The sequence below is a fragment of the Panthera tigris genome, chromosome F3, assembly GCF_018350195.1.
Source record: "Panthera tigris isolate Pti1 chromosome F3, P.tigris_Pti1_mat1.1, whole genome shotgun sequence".
Lineage (NCBI taxonomy): Eukaryota > Metazoa > Chordata > Mammalia > Carnivora > Felidae > Panthera > Panthera tigris.
The window spans coordinates 13,776,653-13,792,878 of record NC_056678.1 but is presented as its reverse complement, the minus strand read 5'-3'; the positions used below and the strand labels follow the sequence as shown (position 1 = coordinate 13,792,878).

Below are 16,226 nucleotides of genomic sequence, written 5' to 3'. Positions count from 1 at the left end.
TCCCCTTAAGCATCCATTGTAGAGCAACAATTTTTGAGTTCCTACCACGTATTGTATAGGCATTGCCTCTAATCGAGTCCTATAAGATAGACATGACCTTTTCCATTTTACAAATGAGTACCAGTGCTCAGAGGAGGTTAAGTGACTTCCTAAGGCACATAGTTAACGTTAAATCTCGACACACTAAGCACAGATATTTTACATGAACTGGGCTGGCCCTAATGTGACTCAATACTACTAAGCCACAGATAGCTTAACATTTTTTTTTTTTTTTTTTTTGAGAGAGAGAGAGACAGAGAGCAAGTGAGGTAGGGGCAGAGAGAGAGGGAGACACAGAATCCCAAGCAGGCTTCAGGCTCTGAGCTGTCAGCACAGAGCCCGACGCGGGGCTCGAACCCACGAACTGTGTGATCATGCCCTGAGCTGAAGTCAGACGCTTAACCGACTGAGCCACCCAGGTGCCCCCACAGCTAGCTTAACATTTCACATGGATCGCAAACTGTGGCAACATATGCATGATGATCTATCTGTGTCTCCCTCCTTAATCTGGGCGTTCTCAGAATAATATTCCTGGGTTTGGAGAATTTTTCTCCATTGCCTGGTAGCTGTTATCAGGATTGCCGAAAAATTCTTGAATGTCTTCCAGAACAAGCAGAGAACGAATCTTAATTATTTTAACACCGGCTTTGTATCATTTGGGCAGCTGTTTATTCTTTCTCAGTTTATTTCTGTTGTCTTCCTCCACCAGAGTGTGAGGACCGTGGAATCCAGAATGTGCCCCCAGTTTCTAGAGCAGCGCCTCGTGCTAGTAGATACATACTTAATTGAATAAAAAGAAAATGAGTGAATAAATGAAGATAGGGAGTCTTTTCTAACAGTATATGGCTCCATAGTTCTAAATTTATGTTCCATATCTTCCTTTTATGCTGTTAAGGGTAGGGATTGTAATGTCATGTTATGGGCTCACGTACAACATTTTCTTCTGGAAGCAACACAGTGGTTTGTTTTCTCCAACAATTACAGGAACCAGTGATGGATTTCTGCCAAGTGTTAGAAGGGCCCGACAGGCTTAGTGGTCGTAAAGCAAACACACTGCAGGCAAGATGCGCACTATTCTGACATGACATGTTCTGACATTAGTGATCTCATTCAATGCCCAAAACAACACTGTGAGGGAGGTATTATGATCATCTCCAGGACACAAATGAAGAAATCGAGGCACTAAAAACAATCACCCAAAGTCATACCGCTAGCAATTAGCGCACAATTAGCAGAGCTGGGATTTGAACCCAAGCCTTCAGCCTCCAGAGTCTAAGTGCTTAATTACTTCTCTACAAAGCCTCTTGAAATCAGTGAATTCACAGTAAATATGAACAGCGATAATAACTATATAGTGGGACAGTATTTTGATATATTAAAGAATTTAGTTGTTGTTCTCAGTATTTCCTGAACTGTACAACCCTTTCCCTCCTTCAAATCTCAGTGATTTAGTGTCTTCTGGGGGCATAGAACACAGGAAAAAAAAAAAAAAGTAAGCTCTGTGCATAAACAAAAGCTTTGAAAGAATACCATTTTATCTCACCCCCGGGCCAGGTGGGCTTATCTTCTCGTTGGAGGAGATAGAACTGGAAATTGTGGTTCCGGCTTCCCCTCCCTTAGGTTCTCATGATGGTAGAGAGGGAAGAAAGTACTGCAGGGATCTGCAGGTGTGAGACCAAAAGGACCTGAGCCTCCTGCCCATCCCTTATAGACCCAGGGAAACACCAGGAGGCTGATAAGCACCCTCCCCCCACCCCCCCCAAACTCCCAGGCTTCCCTGGTCCGGCATGAAATGGGGACAGTGGAATATAAAAGGCAAAGTGCCTGAGGCAGCCCCATCTAATTTCTCATAGTTGGTGTTTAGAAGAAGGAACAGTCTTTCTCATGGATCAGAGAGGCACGCGTGGCAGAGACAGCTGAGTGTCGTGAGGTCTTGAGGTGGGAACGAACAGGGCCCAGGGATGACTTAGTGGATGAATGACAGAACACCTGACAGACATGAAGTAGTGTTAGCAGATATCACTGTGGTGATGTCGAGCAAGGACCAGCTGCATCAACCTTCCTGTCCCCCGAGCACCTTGATGGCTTGGTGCTAGGGAGCCATTCAGCCTCCCCCTGCAGGACGGAGCTGGGGCAACACCGGAACTGACTGAGGAGGCTTCTGTTACCAGGCAGAAAAGGGGCTTGCAACAAAAATTATTATAGGAAAATACAATTAATATAGACAACTAAATGTCTTGCATATTAGAATTCGTGCTTGTGAATCATCTTCAGTAGAGCAGGTAACATTTATTGTTTGCTACCTGCCAAGAACTGTGCCAGTACCTTGCATCGGGTCCTCAGGCTTTATCTCCTTGGAGTGAGACAAAAGAACAGAAATTTGGAATTAATGTTTATCATCTTGTTTCTCTCATCCTTTATATTCAATTTTCAAGACCTATGGCGTCTACATCCAAAATACACATGGACTCCATCCACTTTTTATTTTGCCTGGTACCACCATAGTCTAAGTTATGGTCAAAGCTGCCACGTATAAAGACCAGGAGAAAACAGGCAGACTGTGTAAAGCTGAGAGAGGACTGCCTTGACAACCTTTGACAGTGGGTTGGTATATTAAAGAATTTTAATATATCAAAATTAAAAGGGGGGGCTAGGGAAACGTACCTACACATTCTGGAGGCTGGGGTTATCAAAGGGAGGTTTTAAGACAGAAGAAGGCAAGCAAGGTCTTGGTTAGAACGTGTGAACTTGGCAGGAGATGCTGGTCTTCTCTTGGAATCTGTTAAAGAACAAAAATTCAACGGAGTAAATTTGAGGATCTAATTGGCTCTATTCAACAACTCATGCGCTGGTCATGATTGCTTCTGGTAAATGGAGGGGCACGCTGAGGAGTTGTATAAAATGGAAGGATTTTGTAGACTGAAACAGAGCAGTTGGGGCAAGGAGGTTATTAGCAAATGAAAAGAAAGGACTATTTCAGGCAACAATGAAAAGAAAGGACTATTTCAGGCAAGATTACCTTCCCTTAAAGGAAGGTGGTAGGAGGAGGGGGTGGGAGGAGTGTTTTACCCTGCAGATTACCTAACCAGTGCTGGTCAGAAAATTCCAGACTGAGTGCTTTAAAATTCCACTCCTGGGAGAGGCTGACATTGCAGTTACCTTAGGTATTAAATCTAGTAGAGCTTACCATAAGTGACTCCATTTGGGGCCTGTTTTTTGTTTTTGTTTTTGTTTCTGGGTTTTTTTGGGTTTTTTTTTTGTTTGTTTTTTTAATAGAACACATGGGTCTGTTCAGTTATTTGTGGTCTTCTCTTGGTACATATGGATGGGTCTGAATGAAGTGATGGTAAAATTATTTGACCTTGTGTAGTGCCATACATCATGATTTAATATGGTCTGTCTCGGTATAATTTGTTACCACTTCTTTCTTGGCCTTGTGCAATGACCCAACTAGTTTCCCTGCTTCCACACTTTTCCACCTCAATTTCTTTCTTGACAAAGCAGCCAAAATGACCTTTTTAAAAAGCTCACATTGGGTATCATTTTCCTGCCTAAAATGCTTCGTTGGCTTCCCACTGGACTCAAAATAAAATCCAAAATTCTTGGTGCAGCCTGCACCCCTGTCGATAATTCCAGTATCATCCTGTGCAACCCCCCACCCCCCAGCTATGTTCCATTAACCCTGGATTCGGGATCTTTGCCTGGATCTCCAGAACCTGAAGTGTGCCTGAGATGACCCGTGCTTCTGGGGCATGAAGGGCACCACCCGTGTTCAGGCTAGCTTCCTGCAGCTCTTCGAGGGAGGTGACCAGAGGATACAGCAGCTTGACAAGATGGTGTCGGAAAAGGCAGGATTTAAGAGGGTTTTCATCACCATACTGCCGACCTGATGTGGGCAACAAAGGCAAGTCGAGGGCAAAGCACAAGCTAACAGTTGTCCCGGGTGGGATATGTGTGACATCCCTCAGGCACTCCTGGCTGCCCAGGAGCAAAGGAAAGGGAAAAACCAATGGTTAACTGATAGAGGTCACAGTCATGCAGGACATGAGTCTCCATGGGTTTGCAAATGTCTTAATGGTTTACAAGGAAAAAAGCAATTTTATCAACAGCCAAACTTCCAGAAACCTATAGATTCAATTTCCTGGGACCTTGATCTCACCCTGCCCCCCATAGGATAGAAAATTCTAAATATAATCAGTTTCTTCTTACACTTATAATGCAGCTCTTTCTGCCCATGGGTCCTGTCCTCAGGCTTTTATGAAGCCACCTGTTTTGTACCAAAGATGTCTCAAGAATTCTTTCCTGGCTGTGGGCTCCGAACCCCAACACTATAAATTACATAGTTTTGGTGTCCAACATGTGGCTCTGAGTCTTTTCATCTGGACTCTGAGCCTTGGTGCACTCACATGTGGTGAGTACTTCCTCTTCTCTCCCTTTACTTTCATTTCATGGGCTTGTTAATGAGTATGGTCTTATTTGAACACTTTCATGTTGATTGCTCAGGCTGCAATCCTCCAGCCTGTGGCCACTCTAAAAAGTAGCCCGCTTTTTGGCTGGAAGCTAGTACCTTGGCCAGAATGGTAGTAAGAGCCACAAACTTGATGCTCTCTCTTTATTCCTGTCCTTATCCAAAGTTGTCTATTTAGACACGGGACCGTCAACTAAGTGACTAGCATGGCTACTGATCTTAAGACTCTTGTGTGAGGTTTCCTCCTCATTGGTCTAATGTGATCCCCTTTATATCTCTGGTCTAACTGTTTCTGGCCTAGAGACCTCCACTCAGAGCTGGTGGAAACCAGTACTTGATTGAATTAAAGCCCAACTGGGGACCCTTTCCTAGGGAAGTTGGCTGTAAAGACTACATGTGCTGGAATGTCATTTAGACCATGATGGATTTCTTAACTGACTGAGCCACCCAGGTGCCCCTAGACCATGATGGATTTCAATCTTTACTGTTCTCTCTCAGTGTCCTCTACTAACTACTTAAACTACAAAATTGGGTAATTTCCCCTTGTAAAACTTTTCTAGTGTTTTCCATAAGGTTAAAAACAGCGGGTTCTTCAAGGTAAACTAAGGCATGGTCTTTTATGGCATGGCCTTCAAGGCATGGTATGGTATCTTGGTCCATATTTTGGCACCCATTTCGCGGTCTAGAATGCAATGGGGAAGTGAGGGGATGTTAGCCTCCCTCCTCCAGGGCCTTTAATGGCAGGAGGTGATCATAGCAATTTCATTTGATTTCAGGTCACTTTGACACCAGAAACCTCTTACATATCCTTCGTGGGACGCTACCTGGGAGGCAGGGGGGATTTTCTTGGTAATGGACCTTCTCTACTTTTCTAGGAGCATAGGAGCTTCTTCTTCAGCCCCCAAGGATTCTTCCTCGGGATGCCTTTTAAACCACTGGAATCAATTTGGATTGCAAGATCTAAGGAAAAAAGAAAAACTGATCTTCTTCTGTAACATTTCCTGGTCTCAGTACTCCTTAGGAGAAGAGGAAAAATGGCCCATTAACAGGACATTAAACTTCAATACGATCTGCAAGAAGCAGGGCAAATGGACTGTGGTACCCTATGCTCAGGCCTTCATGTCCCTAAATCAGGATCCAGACCTGAGGTCCTCTTGAAGAATTTTTCTAGCCACCAACCGGGTTAATAAAGTCCCTCTGGACATATTGGATGATGATGTCTATATAGGCCCATTCCTCCTAATAAAGCTGGGCTTAGTGGAGGAATCACCAGTCAGTCCAGACAAAGAAGATACTGGCTCTGTTGCTATGCCTTCTCCTTATAAACCCAAGACCTCTCTGCTCCCAGCCCAGCTGGGACTTAGTTGGAGTGGGACTCCCTGTCTTCCAGGAGCTCCACCTAAATTTGGAATCCGCCCTTTTCGGGAAGTTGCCAATGGAGAAATGGGCACAATGACAGTCCATGTCTCCATGGCAGACCTGGCTCAGGTAAGACAACAATGAGGATGATATTCTGAAAATACTCTCCGTTTATTGAGGACTTTCAACAAATATCTATCATGTAGGATATGACCTGGATATGTAGATATCATATTAACCCTTTGTTGAATCCTTGAGGAAAAGAACTGCATCTGGGCAGGAGATCAAGAGTTCGCTGATGAACAGGCAACAAGAGACAGGGAACATTATCTGTGGAGAGAGCTGCTGTCCCAAATACTGAACCACATTGGAACTATCAGGATAGTCAGGAAAGGGAAAAGACGAGATCGTATGATTTGACAGAAGGAATGAAAAAAGGATTTACTAAACCTGTAAATTTTAACAAAAATCAGGAAGTCACCCAAAGAGTTGATTAAAATCCTGCTCTATTTCAGCGTTGCTTAATAGAACGCTAATCCTAAATATACAAATCTGGACCCAACTATACCTGAAGGAATGACTATTTTAAACATGCATTTTATAAATCAGTGGGCACTTTACATCCGCTGGAAGTTAACAAAAATGACTTTAGACCCTCAAATTCCCACTCAGCACCTCTTGGAGGTGGCTTTCGGAGTTTTCAATAATAGTGACATGGCATTAATACCAGAAAAGGACCAGAGGGCTAAGTTACAGGGTGTGATAATCGGCTCAAATATTGGCTGCTGCTATCTCGAGCTTCCCACAACACCAGACTAGCCAGAAGTCCTTGCTAAGGGCTGACTCCAGATGACAGGTCAGATAAGATCCCATGTTTCAGACATGGGCAAATAGGATATTGGAGCAGAGATTGTCCCAACAAGGGCTCTCCCCCTGGGTCATGCCCTGCTTGTAAAAACAAAGACATTGGATGAGAGACTGTCCTTGTGTCCAGAGAGAGAAGGTCAAGCACTCACCACCCTGCCCAAGAGTTAAAACCAGAGAAACTGGCATGACAGGGCCCTGAGGCTGGTCCGGCTCCCTTTGACATCTAGATGACTGAGCCCCGGGTTGCCCTGGATGTGGGAGGTAAGTTTGTCAATTTTCTTATTGATACAGGAGCCACTTATTCTGTTCTTTTTCAGCACACTGGCCCTAGTTGTCTTTCTAACCATAAAGTTGTTGGCATAAAGGGGAAAACTAAAATGTGCCATCAAGCAATGTCTTTAACCTATAAATATAAAAGTCAGCTGGCTGCTCGTGTTTTTTTAGTCCTTGCATCTTGTCCCACTCCATCACTGGGATGAGATTTAACAAATAAACTGGGAAGCAGTTACTAAATGAGGCAGCTCGTTGTCTTTAACACCTGGAGAGTTAAAACCTTACCCTGATATCCCTTCTAATATCTGGAAGGAAGTAAATCTACAGGTTTGGGATTATGATGTTCCAGGATGGGCTCTGAGAGCCCAACCAATTAAAGTGACTTTAAAGGTCCCAACCACTGTACCGCATAGAAAACAATACCCTTTAAAACTTGAGGCCAAGGCCAAGTCACAACCACTTATAGACAAATGTCTTAAACACGGTCAAAGCCTTGTCACTCTCCTTCTAACACTCCAATTTTGCCAGTAAAAAAGGCAAATGAAGACTATCAAACGGTATACGATTTAGCTATAAATGAAGCAATAGTGCCTGTTCATCCCATAGTGCCGAGTCCATACACTATTCTTTTTTTAATGTTTATTGATTTATTTTCGGGGACAGGGTGGGAAGGGACAGAGAGAAAGGTAGAAAGAGAATCCCAAGCAGGCTCTGCACCATTAGCGCAGAACCCCATGTGGGGCTCGATCTTATGAAGCGTGAGATCATGACCTGAGCCGAAATCAACAGTCAACCGACTGAACCCCCCAGGCGCCCCCATATACTATTCTCACCCAGGTCCCTGGTGACACCAACTGGCTTACAGTACTGGACTTAGGAGATGCCTTCTTTTGGTTCCCTCTCAGTGATGAAATGCAGCCACTATTTGCCCTTGAATGGGCCTCACCTTCAAGCCCACGGGCTGCTCAATTAACTTGGCCAGTCTTGCCTCTGGGATTTAGAGACAGTCCTCACTTCTTTGGGGCTGTGCTTACTAAAGACCTCCATGATATCTCCCTGACTCAAGGGACTGTAGTACAATATGTGGTTGATATTCTAATCTGTAGTCCCACAGAAGAAATGTCTGATAACAATTCTATATTTTTATTTAATTTCTTGGCAGACAGAGGGTATTGAATCTCCCCTAAAAAGGTAGAAATATTGAAACAGAAAGTATGATATTTGGAATATGAACTAACACCAGGACCCTGTCTATGGACAGAGAAAAAGGCTGTATTAGATCTTGGAACCCCAGCTACGAAAAAACAACTCTGTACTTTCCTAGTCATGGCAGGTTTTTGCCACCTATGGATTCCTGGATTTGGGCTCTTGGCCAAACCACTGCATGATTCAGTTAAGGGCCCTGATGAGGAATCTTTACTCTGGACTAACACTCAGTGGATGGCCTTTCAAACAATAAAAGCTAGGCTTTCATCAGCCCCAGCTTTGGCTTTACCAAATTTAGAAAAATCTTTCATTTTATACGCAGCAGAAAAATAGGGACAAGCTTTGGGGGTTCTTACCCAGAAATTAGGAAATGAAACAAGACCAGTGGGCTATTTTTCAAAGTCACTTGATAATGTAGCTCAAGGGTGGCCAACTTGTCTCTGAGCAGTGGCTACAACAGCCCTCCTGGTAGAAGGAGCCTCAGAACTTAGTGTGGGACAGTCGCTGACTGTGATAACTCCACATCCCGTCCAAAGTGTCTTAGAAACCAAAGGCCACCAATAGATAATGGGAGGCCGACTTACTAAATTCCAGGCTATGCTTTTAGATACATGAAATAATACTTAAAACCTGTCAAATTATGGGGCACCTGAGTGGCTCAGTTGGGTGAGCGTCTGACTTCGGCTCAGGTCATGATCTCATAGTTTGTGAGTTTGAGCCCCGCGTCGGGCTCTGTGCTGACAGCTCAGAGCATGGAGCCTGTTTCAGATTCTGTGTCTCTCCATCTCTTGGCCCCTCCCCTGCTCATGCTTTGTGCCTCTCAATAATAAATAAACGATAAAAAAAAATTAAAGAAAACAACAAAAAAACCTGTCAAATTTTAAACTCAGCTACCCTTATGCCTGGGCCTGACCATTGTACTTCTATGTTGGAACATGACTGCTCAGATTATCAATCTTGCTTATTCTAGCAGATCAGATTTAAAAGATTCCTCTATTGAAAATGCAGATGATAATTAGTTTACTGATGGCAGTAGCTTCATGGATGAGGGAGAGAGAAAAGCTGGATATGCTATAGTTAGTCTAATTAAGACCATTGAGGCAAAAGCCCTTCCAATAAATACTTCTGCTCAAAAGACTGAATTGATAGCTCTTATCCATGCTCCTCGATTGGCAAAAAGGCCTAATTAATATTTATACTGACTTCAAATATGTTTTTTTGATGCTGCATACCCATGGAGAAGTCTGGAAGGAAAGAGGACTATTTTCAAGGCATAATTCCCCAATCAAATATGGGCCTGAAATTATTACTCCTCTTGAGGCTGTATACCTACCTAAGGAGGTACCTGTAATTCACCTCAAAGGATATCCAAAGGACATGATCTAAAATCTAAAAGAAACAATTCAGCAGACCATCATGCCAAGCAGGCAGCATGGGATAAACAAATATTTGATCTTATACCAGTCTTAACTCCAATAAAGTCCATAGCTCCAGTCTATTCAGGCCAAGAAATTCATATAGCCCAGGCACAAGGATATTCAAAAAATGCACAAGAGTGAAAAATCTTCATACCCAAGAATAATCGACAGAAGGTAACACAGGGTTTATAAACACCAGGCTATTCATTTGGGCAAAAATGCTTTAAAACATTTAATTAAAAATATATTTGATGGAGTAAACTTCACAGCCTCAGTAAAGCAGTTCTGCCACTCCTGTATTGTTTGTGTGCAGGTAAATCCAGAAGGCACCGTCCGCCCTCCCCCACTTTTAAACCAGTCCAAAGATTTGGATCATACCCAGGAGAGGACTGGAAGCCTGATTTCACACAAATGCCTCCTTGCAAAGGCTGTAAGTTTCTACTAGTGTTTATTGATACCTTCACAGGATGGATGGAGGCCTTTCCATGTGAAACCGAAAAACTGAAAGAACCACAGAAGTAACCAAAGTTTTGTTGCGAGAAATTATTCCCACATTTGGCCTTCCACGATCCCTTCAAAGTGACAATGGTCCCTCTTTTACTGCAGAAACAACTCAACAAATAGCACAAGTTTTAAAAACTAAGTATTTTCTGTGTTCAGTCTGGCGTCCACAATCCTCTGGGAAGGTAGAAAAAGCTAACCATACTTTAAAATGACACCTTACTGGGGCACCTGGGTGGCTCAGTTGGTTGAGCGTCCGACTTCAGCTCAAGTCATGATCTCGTGGTTTGTGAGTTCGAGCCCCGCACCGGGCTCTGTGCTGACAGCTGGGAGCCTGGAGCCTGCTTTGGATTCTGTGTCTCCTTCTGTCTCTGCCCATCTCCCCGCTTGGGCTCTGTCTCTCTCTGTCTCTCAAAAATAAATAAATAAACGTAAAAAAGAAGAATTTAAAATGACACCTTACTAAACTTAGTCTTAGAGACCCAGGAAAATTGGGTTACTCTTTTACCAATAGGACTTCTCAGAGCAAGAACTGCTTCAAAACAACCTCTAGCACTCAACCCTTTTGAGTTATTTTATGGAAAGCCATTTCTTCCAGTGGATCTGTTATTAGATGAAGATTGTAATGCTTTGTTAAATTTTTCACTTGAGGCTAGTTTAATTCACAAATTACTTAATGAGTGTACTGATCACATGCTCCCCAAACCTGATTTAACTACAACTGAAAGTCCACCCATGTAAGTCCTGGAGATATAGTTGATTGAAAGAATTGGAAGTCAAATACAGCCGGAGACTTAAATCTAAAGTGGAAAAGTCCATATCGGGTCATATTATGTACTCCCCCTGCAGTAAAATTAGAGGGACACTTCACGGGCTCATATATCTAGAATAAAACCTGTACCTCCTTCACAGGAGACCCACGAGCAAACAAATGCACCTCCGACTCTGTGAACCTGTAGAAGATCTCAAACTCCTCTTCAAATGATGATGAAGGTTGTATATTTCCTCTTTGATTTCTGTCCACCTATCTTGGCTGACACTTCCTTTCTTCAATAGGCACAACATGATGCTAAACTACAAAATCAAAGAGCTAGTTGCCTATGTGGAGTTTTGCCCATGTCAAGTACATCTGGGTTACCCTGGTGGGTGTTCCCTTTACAAGGCACAGATTGGCTCTCTCTCTATTCTTATATTTCAGGGATGATATATAATGATGCAATGTCTTGTGATAAACCTATCACTAATTAGGATGTTTCTTCCTGGCCCATGATCGATAGGATATGGAATTTACCAGGACATAACCAGACTTTTTCATGCCCTCAAACTATTAAAATCTTAACTGATTTTACAAACGCACAAATTGCTGCCTGCCAACAAGTGCCATAGTTATGAAACCCTACTTATCACTATGCTGAGAATGGCATATATCAAATTTGGGATGTATATTTATGGCTCACACCCACGACTGGACAGCTCAGTCAAAAGGCACTTTTATGCTGGGGACAAAGAAATCATACATATGATACCTGGGAAAATAGCCAACATCTGGGCGTTTAGGATGGCTATCATTAGAAACAAGTTCCCAAACCATTGTGCTCCAGGCTACTGACAAGTTTGCTACTGATTGGATAAGGCGACCTGGAATCAGACAGCCAGCTCCAAACAGAACCCACTGGTTATGTGGGACTAACCTATGGCCATGGCTTCCTCCAGAGTGGATAGGTTGTTGCACCCTAAGTTTTGCCTGGATTCATGGGCACATTAACAAAACCATCACTACCCTGACTAATCTTCCCAATTTAAAACAAAGGTGGGGGCACCCGGGTGGCTCAGTTGGTTAAGTGTCCGACTTCAGCTCAGGTCACGATCTTGTGGTTTGTGGGTTCGAGCCCCACTCGCGTTGGGCTCTGTGCTGACAGCTCAGAGCCTGGAGCCTGCTTCAGGATCTGTGTCTCCCTCTCTCTCTGCCCCTCTCCCGCTTGCCCTCTGTCTCTGTTTCTCTCTCTCAAAAATAAATAAAAACATTAAAAAAACTTAAAAAAACAACAAAGATGGACACGATCTGGTTTTCAATGGTATGATCATTTGGCATCCATTTTTCTCCATCTGTAGGGTTAGAAAGTATAATTCGGCACATGGAAGTCCTTAGTAAATACACCATAAAGGCACTCAGTGATTCACAGAACAGTATCTCCTTACTTAATACTGAAGTTGCACAGATGAGCAAAGCAGTTCTACAAAATAGAGTGGCTTCAGATGCTCTAATCACAGCACAAGGTGGCACATAGGCCATTATTAAAACAGAATTCTGTGTTCACAACCCAGGTTGTCACAGAAATGTCACAGGGTTACTAAAAAATGTGAATATCCTGGGGCGCCTGGGTGGCGTAGTCTGTTAAGCGTCCGACTTCAGCCAGGTCACGATCTCGCGGTCCGTGGGTTTGAGCCCCGCGTCAGGCTCTGGCCTGATAGCTCGGAGCCTGGAGCCTGTTTCCGATTCTGTGTCTCCCTCTCTCTCTGCCCCTCCCCCGTTCATGCTCTGTCTCTCTCTGTCCCAAAAATAAATAAAAAACGTTGAAAAAAAAAATTAAAAAAAAAATGTGAATATCCAAATTGGGGCTCTACAAAGTCCTTCTCTCTTGTTTTTTAAAAAATTTATTTTTTAAGTGGGGTAGGGGCAGAGAGAGAGGGAGAGAGAGAATCCCACACAGGCTTCACACTGTCAGTGGTGCGAGGGCAGAGCCCCATGTGGGGCTTGAACTCACGAACCGTGAGATCATGACCTGAGCTGACATTGAGAGTCAGACGCTTAACTGACTAAGCCACCCCAAAATCCTTCTCTCTCTTTCAATGATTGGTTACGTTTCTGGCCTGGGGAGGGCTATGGTCAACAATTAGGGATCTTTTCATTGGACTTCTCATTCTTTTTTTTTTTTTTTCACATTTATTTATTTTTGAGAAACAGAGTGAGACAAAGTGTGAGCGGGGGAGGGGGAGAGAGAGAAGGAGACACAGAATCGGAAGCAGGCTCCAGGCTCCGAGCAAGAGGTCAGCACAGAGCCCGATGCGGGGCTCGAACCCACGAACTGTGAGATCATGACCTGAGCTGAGGTCGGACGCTCAACCAACTGAGCCACCCGGGCGCCCCTGGACTTCTCATTCTTATAGCCACACTCATCGTAGTGTGTTGCTTTCTTAATAACTCACCACTTGGTGCCAAGACTCCTTCCCCGCCATAACTTCAAGCTGCAGGTGATCCTTTCCACTCCACACATGTGGCCCCCCCTTGGACTCGCTGCTTCTCCTCTCATAGCTCCTACTTACAAAAGCCCCCCACTGACAGTGTTGACCCATAGTTAGGGACATCCCCACGCCCCTATTCAGCAGGAAGAAGTTACAGAAGACAAGACCTTCCACTCTCAGCAACCTTAAAGATTTAGAGGTTAAAATTGTTTAGGGTGGCGAATGATGTGGGGAAACCGAGGCAAGCTGAGGTCAAAGCACAAGCTAACAACCACCTGGGGGAGGGGAGGAACCTCCCAGGTCAGGTGGGATGAGTGTGACATCCCTCGGGTACTCCTGGCTGCCCAAGAACCAAGGAAAGGGAAAAAACTAATGGTTCACTGATAGAGATCCCAGTCATGCAGGACAGAGTCTCCATCAGTTTATAACTATCTTAATGATTACAAGGTAAAAGGCAATCAAAAAGACTTTTTTAATGTTCATTTATTTTTAAGAGAGAGAGAGCGAGCAAGCAGGGGAGGGGCTGAGAGAGAGGGAGACACAGAATCCGAAGCAGGCTCCAGGCTCCGAGCTGTCAGCACGGAGCCCGATGCAGGGCTCGAACTCACAAACAGTGAGATCATGACCTGAGCTGAAGTCAGACGCTTAATGACTGAGCCACCTAGGCGCCCCTAAGGTAAAAAGCAATTTTATCTATAGCAAACTTCCAGAAACCTGTAGATTCAACTTCTTGGGACCCTGATGTCATCCTCCCCTCCATAGGATAGAAAATTCGTATATAATCAGTCACTCCTTACACTCACAATGCAGCTCTTTCTGCCCATGGGTCCTGTCCCCGTCCTTTAATAAAACCACTTTTTTCTGCAACAAAGATGCCTCCAGAATTCCTCCTTGGCTGTCGGCTCCGAACCTCAACACTTCAAACCACATCAGACCTACATACGAAAAGTGGCTATTCAGGTGCTGGCTAGGTTGGGGGCATCCACGCATAAGATTTGTACGGACATATGACTCCCGGCACACCTCAGGGAGATTAGGAACCCTCTGAGAGACAGCAGACTGACCCAAGTGCAATGCCACACAAGCGGAACCCTGTGTGCTCAGAGCGGTGCTGCAGCATCTGTGCATTGGTTTGAGGGCACAGCGGATGACAGTGTCGATCTACGTATCTGTTTGGCTGAGGCACTTCTCGCTGCGGATGTTACACTGAATACGCTGCAGAACATTTCTGAAGGATTGGCGGTATACCCCGAAGTAATTGAGCAGTGCGTTCAGCAAGAGCTGCCTTTCATGGCCACGGAGAACGTCATCACGGCCATGGTGAAAGCTGGGGCTAGCTTCCAGGATTGCCACGAGATAATAAGAGTGCTTTCCTAACAGGCAGCTGCTGCGGTCAAGCAGGAAGGAAGCGGGTGACAATGACCTCATAGAGCGAAGCCAGGATGATGCCTCTTTCAGTCCCATTCACTCCCAGTCGGACCATCTACTGGATCCTTCTTTTACGGGTCGTGCATCCCAACAGGTGCAGAGATTCTTAGAAGGGGAGGTTTATCCCCTGCTAAAACCACATGAAGGTGTCATGAAGGTGAAAGCAGAATTACGTCTGTAGAGTTGGAAGAGAATTAAACAAGAAATCCTCGTTGGCTCTGTTCACTTTTGTTACTGAGTCACGGAAACTTGCCCCATCCAGTGCCTTATTTTACCTCAAGAGCCATTAACCTGCAATTGATCGGTACTTTTTGTTTGCATGACACATTTCTCAGCGTTCACAATGCAGAAATAAGCTACGTTAACTTGGACTCTGTTTTCTCTGTGTTTTCGTTTGTCTGTTCTAACAACAACCCCAAAATGATCTATCTGTAACACAGCCCAGTCTCCATCGCTTCGGCACATCACAGGGGTAGAAAAGAGTCACACGGCTAGCACCCTTTCGTCTAAGGCAGAACTTCATGCCTCCCCGGACCACAAGCCCATCTCCCTCCAGAGATCCAGCCCAGAGCCCAGCTGAACACACAAATAGGCAAGCAGAATGAAGTTGGCCCCAGGCCTCCGCACATCTCACCTCCCCCCCATGGCCCTCCAAGCTTCCTGGCTGCACCCTTCTGCCCCCCACTCCCAGGCCAACTCCCAGCCTCTGAGTCACCGGGGAGCTTTCTCTGTGGGATAGTTAACCAGGGTTTCAGTGTTAATATACAACAATGTCCAGTGAAATCCATTGTTTCCTAAGTGACTCCCCTATTTTAATGACAACTGATGCTGCCTCTGTGCCTTCATACGTGATGTCCCCTCTGCCTGGATGATCCCCAACTCTTCCAGATACTACATTCCTATAGAATCCGTCTGTGCATAAAGAAACCTCTCAAATCCCCATTTTATATTGGGTCCTTTTAGGACATGATCTCAGCGCCTGTTATATTTCCTTTTACAGCATACATTTTATAATCGTACGCTAATTTGTACATTTATATGTCTAATATCGCCTCTCTAGTAGATCGTAAACTTCATGAACTTACTACTAAGTGCAGATGAAAGAATTGTAGGGAGTGTGTGTACCCAGGCTTGGCTTTGGAAAAGAAGCTGGGTGTCCTTCTGGCTCACTGGGCTCACTTCTGCTCCATATACCTAAAGGTACCTTAGTCTGCGACCAGGTCATAAGAAAGGTAATTTTTAAAATTTTAAGTAGTAATACAGTAAAACCTTGCATTGCAAGTAACTTGTCAGCGAGTGTTCCCCAAGATGAGCAAACGCTTCTAATAAATTTTGACTTGATGAATGAGCGATATCTTGCCATATGAGTAGTGCGTCATACTAAATGTCACATGACCGCAACTGAGCCAATAATTCTTGAAATT

The 16,226-nt window shown here is 44.3% G+C and overlaps 1 pseudogene; it reads left to right on the top strand.

Annotated features, from left to right (window-relative positions):
- Positions 1 to 3,722: 3,722 nt before the first annotated feature.
- LOC102971327 lies at positions 3,723 to 14,983 on the top strand (annotated as a pseudogene).
- The last annotated feature ends 1,243 nt before the right edge of the window (positions 14,984 to 16,226 follow it).